This window comes from Mustela putorius, unplaced genomic scaffold (genome assembly GCF_011764305.1).
Source record: "Mustela putorius furo isolate JIRA1106 unplaced genomic scaffold, ASM1176430v1.1 tig00000508_pilon_pilon_pilon, whole genome shotgun sequence".
In the NCBI taxonomy this organism is placed as follows: Eukaryota; Metazoa; Chordata; class Mammalia; order Carnivora; family Mustelidae; genus Mustela; species Mustela putorius.
In genome coordinates this window covers 1,821,164-1,834,479 of record NW_025421402.1, presented here as the reverse complement: position 1 = coordinate 1,834,479, position 13,316 = coordinate 1,821,164, and positions in this window count along the sequence as shown.

Below are 13,316 nucleotides of genomic sequence, written 5' to 3'. Positions count from 1 at the left end.
GCAAATTGGCCCAGTACAGAGCCCTTCAGCATTATATGTGCCTCCACTGGCCCCCAGGGAGCTGGTAGGTTCTTCCCTTAGGCCTGGGGATGGCTGGAAGACTATAGTAGGCATGCCTATCTGCTCTGCACTGCCCCATACTCGAATCCCTCTCATTGCAGTAAGATGGAAATTTCACGACTCCAAGCAACTAAAATTGGTCAAATAGTTTTCACCCATCCTCTATCCTCTGTTTTTTATCCTTTATCCTTTATCAGATGGAATGCCCAATAATATTTAACTATGCCTGGCATGTTCAGCCATCTACCTGAAGGTGAGACTCCTCAATGGTATGAAAGATCCTGGGTCAGACATTGGTGTTGCTCCTTAAAATTGGCAATAGGTAACAAAGGGGGTGACACGGGAGTGCCCAGCCCACAGCGCAGCCCCTTTATGGAATTTTCTGGCTACCTGCCACAGGCCAGTGATAGAGTGTTCTGACCTTACCCAGTGATCTTTCCCAGTGCCCAGGTTTTATCCAGTGGCAAAATGTTCACACGACTTCTCTTTTTAACGTAACCTTATTACACCTTCTGATAGACTTTTTCTTTGGGGGATAAAGGAACCAGTTTGGGCCTTTGTTATTAGGGGACTGTCCATATCAGAAGAGCTCTGGGCAGGATTCATGTATCTTCATTCTTCCATAGTGTCTTATGGGAAGGGCCCAATGACTTTGGGTAGTGAAATGATCACAATTTATTATTGCTCCTCGTCCCCAGAAGAGGAAAATGCATTATTCTATGACAGGTGCCAAGAGGCTCAGACCCCATATGGGCCTCCCTCTAGGGGTCCTATTATTCCCCATGGCATGGGTGTGGTGGGATGATCTCTGAGATCCTGGCCAACTTGAGTCTTTTAGAGTCCTGTGACTTGCCGAGTGGGTTCCACAGGCAAGGCCTGTAAAGGCCTCGTGGACTCGTAAAGCGGGGTGATTTCATGTGACACAGAGAGAATTTGAATTAATTTGCAGGCTGCTGCTGTCTCTATATCTTGGTGTGGGAAATGTCTCTGCTCCAGCTGGACAAGCCGCTGAAGACAACCTCCATGGGACCATGTCCTCTCTCATCCCCTCTGAGGTCCAGGTAGATGGGTTGGAGGGCATGGTTCTACTCAAAGACACACACACACACACACAGTCACCGATAGAGCTGGACTCTCCAGAAATGTTATAGGCCACCTGCTGCCCTGTGGAGATGGCTTCAGGCGTTTAGACCCATTTCTAAGTGTAGGGCTAAGGCCCAGGACCCGTCCTTACCCAGGAAGTCGGAAGTGAGAGAGGGGGACGGGAGCAGACGCTCTCCTTTCCTGCGCTTCCCACCAGCTTCCCTGGACACCGTCAGGGCGGCCCTTCCATCTGCCGCTCCCAAACCACTCCTCCCATCCCCCCACCCGTTGCCCAGCTGCCTGCCCTGCTGGTATGCCTCCCCGTCAACCTCAGTTCCTGTCTTTCTCACCCACCTGCAGGGAGGGAATGAGGCCTGTGGAGCTGAAGATCTTAGAGACCCCACGGGCGATTTCATGCTTGCAAAGCCAGCTTTCATCATCAGAGAGGAGTCCCCGCTGACCTGAAAGTCACAGAAATGAGTCTGGACCCCCAAGGAGCAGAGGGCAGGAGGAGTCTGCTTTCCTTTCCAGGAGGGGTTAGGCCACGGTGGATGTCAGCCTACTAGGGCTGTGTAGAACCTTCCAGAAGATCAGAGCTGGACAGAACCTTTGAGAGCATTTAACATCCATAACACAATGACAACAGTACTTTTACAGAGCTCTTGTTATGTTTCAAACATTCTCCTGGGTCTTTAAATCCGTTAACTCTTACATCTGCATTCTTAACAACTGGTAGTCTGTGGATCTACTCAGCTTCTCTCCTTTCCAGAGATGGGCTCCTCTCCAGGCCTCAGGTCCCATCTCTGCAACAGAGGGAGGCAGAGAGATTCCCAGGTCATTAATGGAGACGAACCTGACCTGCCAAAAGGCGGTAACTGCGGGAGAACCCACAACTACTGTCATTCCAAAAAGTTGCTCCCTTGAGGAAGTAAATGAACCAGTCCCGCTTGAGGAGGTGACCCTGCCTTGCTTGAAGTGCCCTCCAGGAAGCACCCTGCCATCGCCCAGGATGGGCTCTGCCCAGGGCAGGGGCCTGGACTTGGGGGGCGGCAGGAGGAAGATCTGTGTGGTTCAGAAAGAGCTTGGTGTCACCCCTTCACCAGCCCCCACCCCCCCAGCTCTCAGCAGGTCGCCCTAGCTCAGAGGTGGCAAGCCGACTGGGGAGAAGACACCCTCCTACTGATGAAGTTCTAGAACATTGGCGAGGTTTGGTGCAGTGAGGTCTGGAGCGGATGACCAAGAAAGAATTCTTGAGACATCTTTGGTGCAAAATGGTGGTTTATCAAAGCACCGGGACAGGACCCATGGGCAGGAAGAACTGCTGCCCGGGGTTTGTGAGGGATGGCAGGTTCTGTTCCATGGGGTTGGGGGAAGGTAAGGGAAAGGGAGGTTTCAATAGAACTTTCACATGCTAAAGAGGATCTAGGAGGTACAGGATACCAGAGGTCTGGAGGTCTTGCTGGGGTCAAGGTTGTCTTTCCCTTTTAGCCAACCATTAACATTAAGATAGTTGGGACATTCTTAAAGAATGTCACATTTGTCCCACCTAGGAGTGGGAGTGAGGAGGAGATTGCGAGGTGTCAGCCTTTTGCTTTGTCCCCAGCCAGCCTTCTGCTCCCTCGTCTCTACCATCTTTCCCAAGAGCTCTCCCAGCATCCACACCACGTGCCTCTGACAGTCATGGGCCTCACAGCAAGCAGCTTTCTACGGGCAGAAGGGGGACGGGGAGGACTGGAGACCCCACCTGGGCCATGCCCCTGGAATCCCCACCCTGCTCTGTCAGATTGCTGCCCAGAGCAACTCTGAGAACACAGAGCTGGACTCCCTCTTCTCAGGTGGAGAAACTGAGTCCAGGAGGCAGTGAGGAGCTGGGGAAGCAGCAGCCGCGCGGAGGAGCCACCTTGAGCTGGGACGTGAGGCTGGCTAGGGTGGGCGAGTTGGGAGCCCCGAGTTCTAGAACTGCCCCTGGAAGCCCCACAGGACAGCCTGACTCAGACTCTTGTACTAGAAGCAGACGCTTTCAGGGCTGGGCCTGGCAGAAACTCCATGGAGAGCAAGGAGCCTGTTTGCCCCGAATCTGAGCTCCTCATGGCATCCAAGGCCTTTCTACCAACCAACGTCCTTCCCTCCTGACCTGCCAGCTTGTTCTCTCCCACTCAGACTCGCTGGCACTTGTCCTCCAGTTCATTCTTCCCCCGCCCCCCACCAGCCACGCCATCTAGAATGGTGACTTTCTTGCCTTCCTGTGATACCCATATTGAGTGACATGTCCGTGTGACCACATTAATCACCTCAGCTTTCGTACCTCAGGCCTGTTCTGGGGACACAAATTCTGTGTCCCTCCAAGTCCTTGGAAATTCCCAAAGGCCAGAGTGTGTCTCTGCTCTCAGGACACACTCTCAGTAGCCCCCAGACAGGGCTCTGCTCCCAGGGCAGCTTAAGGGCAGGGCGGTTTCTCCTGAACCCGTAGCCTCAGGGCGTGGGAGATGGTCAAAAGCTCTCTTTGCTGTCTCTGTCCCACCCTGCAAGCAACCATTCCCTTTAGAAGAAAGCCCTGGCTCAACAGGGAGTTAGCATATTTTTCAAAGAGCCTTTGGGCAGGTCAAATTCCGTGACAGGGAAGGAAAGAGCCCTTCACCACAAGGCTCACCCATCCTGCAGGCTTCATACCCAGGGAGAGAGTAAAGTGCTTTTTGTGCCTTGCCATGGGGGTTGGTCTTTATTTTGGCGTGCATGAGGAGCCAGGAGAGGTTTTTAGGCAGAGAAATAATGTATTTGTGTTTTAGAAAGAGTTCTTGGATGTTGTGTATTGGTTAGATTGGAATGGAAAAAATTCTGAAGCCAGGACCTATCTCCCCCATTAGACTGGCATTCCCCCAAAACAATCCCACACCAGACTAGGGGCTTCTGGGGGCAGGGACAGAGACTCCCAATCCCTGCGCCTAAGCCTGGACACATACCCAGGGAAAGCTTCGACTTGTGGACTGGTTTGCCTAAGATGGAAATTGAGGTCCAGATGGGGTATAACTTGACCCTGGAACCTCCACTCCCACTGGCCAGCTGAGACCGGTACCATGGGGATAAGACCCTATGATGCAATCCCCCTGCCCCAGGTTCCAAGGGCAGTATGGCGCCTGCCCTGAGATCAGCTGTCCTCACTCTGGCATCAGCTTCCCAAGTTCCCAGCAGCCTGGACACATACAGATCGTGGCAAAGTTCAGGATGAAACCCCATCCCTGACCAGTGTCTTGGCCCTGGGGCCGCATGCCAAAGCAGAACACCATGGACAGGGGCCGGGCGGAGGGCTGGGCAGGGAGCTAGCCCGGGGCCTGCTGGACATTTCAAGTCCTTGCAAGATGCAGCCATGGGGAGGAAAGGTGCCCGTCAGTCTCCTGCTCAAGAAGCCCCCAGGACAGGACCCTCCCCTGAGGACTGGAGGGGAGACCATTCCTGCCCTCATGGGGTTCATTTTCTGATGGGGTGGTAGCCCCCGCCTTCCCCACATGGTGGCAGAGCCACAGGCCCAGCTCAGAGACTCTCATCTGATCGGAGAGACATAGTCTCTACTGTTAGATCACCAATAAATGGTGTTTGTCATTGTTGCGGTTGGTTCTGACAGCAGCTCTCCGTAGCAGAGATGAAAACTGGCATGTACGAAGCATCTGCAGAGGGCGACTGAGCTAGGCACTTATTACACCATTGAATCATTTCTTTGACTTTGTTTCCACTGTGGACCACAGTGATATAAGCTGTCGTCTCTGTCCAGTTGACTCCTTGTCACTGGTTCGAACTTCTCTGATTATCAGTGCCCAGAAGCTAGCGTTTACTGATACTAAATTGATCCAATCTACATATTTGTTTATTGGCTCTCTCTTCAATTTGAGATAGAAACCCCATGAGAGAGATTGTTTTGTTTACTGAGTCGAGAACAGTGCTTGGCATTTGTTTGTTGAATGAATGCCCCCCCAGTGCTGCCAGAGAACGCATGGATCATTTACCTCATTCTAACTGGGGAGTGACAAGCAACTTCCCACCACCATTTGATTTTAAGTGGGCGTGTTTGGAGACTCCTATGTAACGGAGATGATTAAAAGAGAGGGAGAAGATGCCTGTCATTGTTCTATGTAATAACACTGCACGGTGGAGAAGGGAGAGGTTCCAAACAAAAGCGGGAACGGTGAGATTCAAAACAGGAATGGAACTCACTAGGCATGATACCACCAACAGAGGAGCAGGCTGTTAGAAATGTGGTAGGTCATAGCCTCAAAGTTAGATGCTGACGGCCGAGTGTCAGGATGTGGGATTAATGGAGTAACTTGTCCTGGTCCCAACCCTTACCACATCATTACCGAACTCTTACAGTTGCCAAAGCCAAACTCCTGCGCAGCTCCAGATAGAGATGAAGAATTGGTTAATGTTTGAAGACACAGAAGAGCCACATTCAGTAGTCGAAACTAACTTCTCTTTATCGATTTTGGTTCAAAAAGAACAATCAGGGGGACGCCTGGGTGGTTCAGTGGGTTAAAGCCTCTGCCTTCGGCTCAGGTCATGATCCCAGGGTCCTGGGATCGAGCCCCACGTTGGGCTCTCTGCTCTGTGGGGAGCCTGCTTCCTCCCCTCTCTCTCTCTCTGCCTGCCTCTCTGCCTACTTGTGATTTATCTCTCTCTGTCAAATAAATAAAATCTTAAAAAAAAAAAAAGAACAATCAGGGACTCAGCTACCCAACCAGAATTTGAGATGTAAATTGTAAAAATTCCATCAAATTATTAAATATTCTCAAAGAGTAGAACAGCAGATAACCATTGAGTACAGAAGGATGTCAGTCACTTTATATAAAGGCAGGACGAGAATTCTTAGCTTACAAGAATTTGTCCTTACAAGGCATTTGTTCCCACACAGGGTGGAAAAGCCAGCCTTGTGAGTGAGATCTTATTGTTTTAAATAAACAGCAATTTTTTTACTTCCTCCAAATGTTTTCCCCACAATTGATCCCCCCTCATTTAATTTCCCAAACATGGCTCCGATACACGTTTGATTTCCTTTCCAAAGATGAAATTCAACATTCCAGGAGCTGTGAGCTGCTGTCAGAGTCCAGTGGGAGTAATCAGATGGACGCGAAGACCTTCACCAGGCTAGTGACCAGGCCTTGACTTAGTGAGCCTGGACTCTTCCACCAATGGGCACCTTTAATCCCACAACTGTCTTATCCCCATTTTACCTGGAGGAGACCTGAAACATTGAGAAGGGAGTGAGCTGAGGTCACAGAGCAATAGTTAAGTGACGCAGTGGCAGAGCTGGGAAGGCAGCCAGGCAGGCAAGCCTATTTGCCCCTCAAAACTTGGGCTGCACCATTTCTAAAACAAGGGAGAGATCTACTAGATCTGACTGCAACCCTGTCCAGTTTGCTCTGTGGAGCTTCCATGGTGAACCTGAAAAGACAAAAAGGAAAGAGAGCAGGAGGGAGGAAGAGAGGGAGACAGAGAAGAGAGAAAAAGAGAAAGAGAAAAGGGAACTCCACCAGAGAAATTCTGTTATATCAGTCACAAGGGAAGGTGACAGACCCTTTTGGTTTTTTCTCAGTGTCACACTTTGGTCCTGTTCCTTCTAAAAGCTCAGGCTGCCTGGAGAGACTTCAGGACACAGAGTGTGTGCCTCCCCATCCTGTCTCCACTTTCCTTTTCCTGAAGCTCTCTTGCCTCCCACCCTCCCTGCAGTTAATTCTGGAAAATGCCCCGGGGAAGTCCCTGGTCTCTACTGTAGACCATATCTCAGGGGCCACCTGTCAGCCTAGGTTGTTAGATGCTTGCTCCTGGGAGATTGACAGGAGCCGGCTGGATCTCATTAATGCCTAAAGCGGAAGAGGGATTTATTGCCTGGTGACTGACTTGTGCCCCTGGAGGAACTCAATCAGGAACCACTTGACAGAGCACTAGCATCGTGGCTCCATGGACCCAAGAACCTGAAGACCTGAGGTCCCTTCTGGGTCCAGTCTTGTGTCCATCCTGGAGATAGCAATGCTGGTGTTCATCTCTGTGCCGGAGAAAGCTCTCTGGGACCCTCTGGTCTGTTTCCTCTCTTTGCACGGTTGCAATCTGACCCACAGGTGGGGAAGACGGTGCCCTGAGCCTCTTGGTTGTCCCCAGGGCTACCTTGTCTGATAGGATTTCCCCTGTTCTTCCACAGCAGTTTCACTGTCCGTACAGTGAAGGGGTTCACTGGTTTCTCCTGAACCTGGCCCTGAGGACCTCTCCAAAGGAAGTCTCTGGAGGAGAAGATAGGATCTCAGACTTCGTGGGTGCTGCCCTCAGCTTTATTTACAATAATTACGGGGGTAAAAAATTATCCCTATGTTGTGGGTAGCATGAGAATTTAAAGGAAGAAAACTTTTCATTTCCTGGCTGACTTTCTGAGATAAATTGAATGATTTTTAGGCTTAAAGGACCAAGAGCATAGCTCAGTAGAACTAAAAGTTGAGGGGAATTTGGTATGGTGGAAGTGACTTGAATTGGCAACAGTATTATTCCCGGTCTACACTGACAGACACTTACGACCTCCCGTGAGAAGTGCTAGGTGGGTCTATCCTGGATTTGCCATTATGTGGATAATTACAGATTCAATTTGCAGTAATAGTCACATTTCTTAGTCACATAACTCCAGCCTCGTCTTAAATTTATTGCATGTCTGTTTCCTCATTTACAAAAAGGGGATGATAACGTTGTTAATGGAGGGGACATGGACTCTTGAATTCAACAGATGCAGATTTAAATATCCCTTCTGCTGTCTGGAGGCTGTTGGCCTGGAGTGGCTTGAGCAGAGGGAGAGTGGGAGATTTTATCAAAGAGGCAAGGGGTCATCAATCACACAGGGCCATCAGCCATGACAGTGACTTGCCTTTTACCCTCAGATGGGCGGCTGCTGTGGTGTTCTCAGCAGAGGCTTCACAAGATCTGGCTCACGTGGGAAAAGGACCGCTCTAGCTGCTGGGTTGGAAACAGACTGCAGGGAGATAAGAGTGGAAGGAGGAAGACCAGACAAGCGGCCCCCACCATGACCCAGGGAGAAGAAGATGCTTTGGAGCCTCTTGGAGCCATGGGGCTGTGGGCAGTGGTCAGATTCTGGATGACTCTGCAGGGGGCCATGGTAGGATCTCCTGACTTGTCCTGGTTTATCATTATATATTCGAACAGTTATTTCTAAGTATTGTTGCACTAGACTGAAATCTCTATGGGCACGAATCATAAGTGTATTTTCTTTATTGATGAATTTCCCAGGTTGAGCCCAGTTTGGCAACATCTGAGGGAGGAATGGAGGATCTGGGGCCTCTCCTTGATGGCGTTTGCCTATGGTACCCCCAAGCAGATGACCTGTTGCCCACCATTCCTACTCCTGCCAGCAGTCCTCTGAGGCCAGGGAGGGGTTGCAGGCATCAGCCGAAGGGACTGGAGATGATGGAGCCCATGGGAAGGGATGGGAGAAGGATGCCTGAAGAATCACAAGGCCGAAGAGGAGTGGGCGATGGGAGAATGAGTCAGGAGGAAGGAGGAGAGAGACGGACCTTTTCCAGAGAGTTGCTTGTCTGGGCCCACGCTCCTCTGAGATCAGCCCACCAGCAACATGGGGTTGGGGGCAAGGTGCGGATGGACTTCACAGCAGGAATCCCGCAAGCCATGGGGCTGGGGGCTGTGCTCCTCCCCCAGTGCCAAGGTCAAAGGTCTGCCCCTTCTGTAGCCCGGTGGCTCTTGGGTGGGTGGCTGGAGATGTGGCAGGGGCCTAGGTGAGGGAGATGGGAGGTACCAGCGGAATTGCAAAGAGGACAAGGGAGAGAGCCGTGGTGGGAATCTGAAGAAGGCAGGAAAGGGGTTTGCAGGTCAGGGACCTGGAGGTCCAGCACTGCCCCTCTCCTGGCTGACTTTCCATGCTGTCTTATTTTTAAATTAGTGATCCTTCCACCTGGTGCCAGGGTCATCACTTCTGGTTGCTACCCTCCATGGCCATTCCCACAAGCTCACAAGCTCGCTCTCCCCCCATTCTTCCCACCCAGCTCACCTGTAGCACGCATGTGCACCTGACTTGCTTCTTTCCCTGCCCCACAGAAGAATCCATACATTGGATTGTCCAACATGCATGAGTGCCCGTGCGCGTGCACACACACACACGCACACACACACACACGCACGCACACACACACACACACCACACCACACACATCCTGGGCTCCAGGTCAGCGGGCACCAGGCAAGTTAATCTCATGATCCTAAGTCCTTCCCTGAGATGTGAAGTCTTTCTGGATCATTCTTCTAGCTCTGATCTAGAGAGGGAAAACTTTTGTGGTTCTTTAATTTTATCCTAGCCCCTATACATACTCCAAGTCCTTTTACTGGTCCTCCCCATCAAAGGCCCCCTCTGCTGCCTCTGAGCCTTGTGTGGAGGTCACTTGATCTGTCCTGACTCTGGATCTCTTTCTTTCTTTCAAGCATTGTTCAAAGCTGGTTGAAAGCCCTTCTCTGCCAGAAACTTTCCCTGCTTAATTCCTCTTGACTCTTTCCCTCCTGCCCTCCCCTGTCATCTGCTGCCATCCTAGCATCCCACAAACGCAAGCAAGTTTGCCAAGGACTGGGCCCGTGTGTCTTTCTGGTGCCCCCTTCTCTCCCTCTAGATTGTGTATTTACACACAACCTCTGTGAACTCCCCGAGGAGAGGACAACGTCTCCTTTTCCCTCTGATTATCCCCATACCACCCCATCCTGGGCTCTGCCCAGGAATTACTCAGCCTTGGGTGTTCTGCCAAGAGACGGGAGCCTTAAAGCGGAGACCTGAGCAGGCTCAGCATATCGCATGTTCACAAGTGACTGCCCGAGGCATGGGGAGGCTGGGGTATGGGGGCGGGAGGGTAAGAGGCTGACTCGTTCAGGACTGTGGGTGCTGGGGTTAAGTCCCCACCCAGCAAGGCCAGTCTCTGTACTTGAAAGAGATCTTTCCTATTGAACGACCTAGAGGTTGCCCTTGACAAGTTGGAGAAAATTTAGCACCTCTCAGCTCTAGCATTTAATGAGCTGCCCAGGCTGTTAATTGCTTTGTCAGTTTTCCTGCCAGAGACATGCTCCCTGGTGAGGAGAGAAGGTGAGAAGAACCTAGAACAACCTGGAACAGGGAGGGCAGGTGTCCTAAGGCAGGGGGTTGGGGAGTCAAAGGGAATCTGGGCAAATCAAGTCTCAAGAGCCCCCCCTCCCCCCAGAGGTGTGAGAGCAGAGGCGAAAAGACCAAGAGTAGAAAGAGAATAATACATTTGCTTGCAATCTATTTTTAATAACACACAAACACGACTTGCTTGTAACCAAGGCCCAGCTAAGCCAGGCAGGCTCATTCCAGTTGCCCCCCAAGAATACCTCAGAAGTTATCCCTTCGAAGGCACAAAATTCTGAAATCAAGAGAGGTAGCAAGTCCCCAGTCACAGGCCTGGCACGGCGCAAGGGCTGCGGCTCTGGCCGTTTACAGCTAGCTCTAAAGCAAAGGGGGAAAGAGCAGAACGGGTTTTCTAAAGAGTTGGGGAGAGCTGGGCATGGGACATGAGAAAACCATTAGGATGGAAACAAAGCTCTCCTCCTCCCCTCCCCAGTGTTCGCGTCTGCCTCTCTCACCGCAGGGACCTGCGCTGGTCTGTCCAGCTGGGCAAGGGATGGGGGTGGGAGGTGGGGGCTGCTGTTTGGTTTCAGATTCTCTCTGGCTTTCTGACCTGATCTTCCCCCACTGGGTCCTGGTTTCCCTGGCTTTACAACACCCATTTCTGTCTCTTCCCTCCATCTGGAGGGAATGGGGAAGGTTGGTATGGTGATATCTGGGAAGTTCTTCTCGTTCTTTGGGAGCTAGTTGCTGGGCCCAAGGGGTATTATCAGAACCTTAGACTGTAGATTTGGCCTGTGTTCCCCTAGCTGGCAGGTAGGAGGGGGTTTGCCGTTAATTTTCAGTTTTGTGAAAATCCCAGTCCCCATTACAGTTGGAGTGCTAAGTTGCTGGGCCCAAGGGGTATTATCAGAACCTTAGACTGCAAATTTGGCCTGCGTTCCCCTAGCTGGCAGGTAGGAGGGCGTTTGCCATTAATTTTCAGTTTTGTGAAAATCCCAGTCCCCATTCCAGTTGGAGTGTTCTGAAGAAAATGTGAGCTCAGAAACTCCCCTTTCCAAAGAAAGCCCCTCAACTGCTCTAGAGGTAAACATTCATTCTCTCAAGGGTTCCTACCCTCAATTACCCCTCCCTCCCACAAACGTGGCACCCTCCTATTTATAAAAAGTCATAGAAAAATAATAGGGTACATTATTTTAGCGCATTATTTTATATTTAGCACATTTATTTTATATTTATTTTAGTACATTATTATAGCATAGAGGAAGACAGGAAGTCCCCCTTCCAGAGACCAGGGAAATAGTCTTCCTGTCACTTCCCTCCCCAGACGAAGGCTCACTAAGACAAGATGTCTGCCTCTGTTCAAACAACCCTTGGAATTTATGATGCACAAATGTTCAGACTTAATTAACGGAAACAGAATCTCAGGGGGAAAGACCGTTTCTATGACCACAGGAAAGGACCTCAGCTCCCTCAAACTTCTCAGGAATTTTATAGAGAATGTGATGGGCACATGTATTCCCACAATAGTTAAGGGAAAGCCTGGCCCAGTGACATGGGAGATAGTATTCCTTTGATAAATATTTAATTGACCAGCTACTGTATGAATATTAACTGGGCAGCAGGTCTCACACCTGGTGCTGGGGGCCCTCTAACAGAGAATTCAGGCAAGCCAGTGGTCATGATGAAACACAATAAAGGCTGTCCTAGGGGACTGTTGGTGTTTAACAGGAGCACAGGTGGTGAACCCAACCCAGAGCTGGGGAACAGGAGCAATCGAAGGAGGCTTCCTGGAGAAGGTGACAGGATGAGCAGGCTAAGTGAAGAAGATGGAGGAAGAGTGTTCTGGGTAGAGAGAATAGCACATGTAGAGGTGCAGAGTGGAAAAGAGAGAGGTGCCCGAGAGGCAGTGAAATAATTTTTGACATCTGAGATGATTCCTCAAGGCCCATCCCCATCAAGGACATCTCAAAGGCCATTGAGCACCAAGTCCCAGACAGGAAGCACTTTACCAGCCATACACAGCTGTATGGGTTTGGGTTTTCTCCTAAGTGCATCAGCCTTGGGCCTCTGTAGCTCCAGCTGAAGAAGACAGAGGTGATAGTCAATGAGTAGGCTTGTGGGAACCCCTCTCTTAGGAAAACACTGTCTGCGCAGGGCATAAGGACTGAATACATTGGTTAGAAGGCCAAGCACGGGTGGGAGGGCTCTTCCCCCTTAAGACGGGATCCCAGCACCTCATTCCAGGCCGCTGCCGAGATAGCAGTCCTGACCCTTGGTCAGTGCTCTCCCTTGGCCTCTGTCTACACATGGCCTCTGGTGGGGTGGGTGGGTTAGGTGTCCCTGCTCATGCACGTCAACGGTGCTCCCCAGCCAGTGGGAGGTATGACACAGAAGCTGCCCACTGCTGCCTTCTCTCGGGGATCAGCAAACCCTAGCCCATAGCCTGTTTTTGTAAATAAAGTTTTATTGGTAAGAACCACACCTATTCATTTACTTATCCCCTCGAGGTGCTTTTGTGTTAAGACAGCGAAATTGAGAAGCTGCAACAGAATTTGTAGGGTCTGCATAAAAGGTATTCACCACCTGGCCCTTTGTGTATCCCTGGGCTAGAAGAACTGAATACTTTAAATCTTTGTGTGTGCCCCCAACAAATTCCTGGAAGCTTGCCCCCAGAAATTCCATCTCACCAAATGCCTTGGCCTCACAACTTTGTCAGTGCTGGGACATGTTGACAAAGAACATGAAGCATTTCCTCCCACAGAGATTTGGTTATCTCCGTGGGAGGTTTGGGATACTGTCAGGTGGACATAGGACATAGGACATAGGCTGCCGAGAAGCAGGACGTGCCCTTCTGAACCTTCCAGCCTCCTCTGGGAGCTGAGACCGGAGGACAGAGGGATGGCTTTGAGGGTCTAACAAAAAATGACAAAAATAGCAGCTGTGAGAGAAGGGGGGGGTGGCAACCAGAAGGGCTGGGTCACAGGGAGGCCAGAGCGACCCGAGGAGCAGGAAGAGGGCTCCAGGCTCAGCCCTTGTGACTGCTGACAGA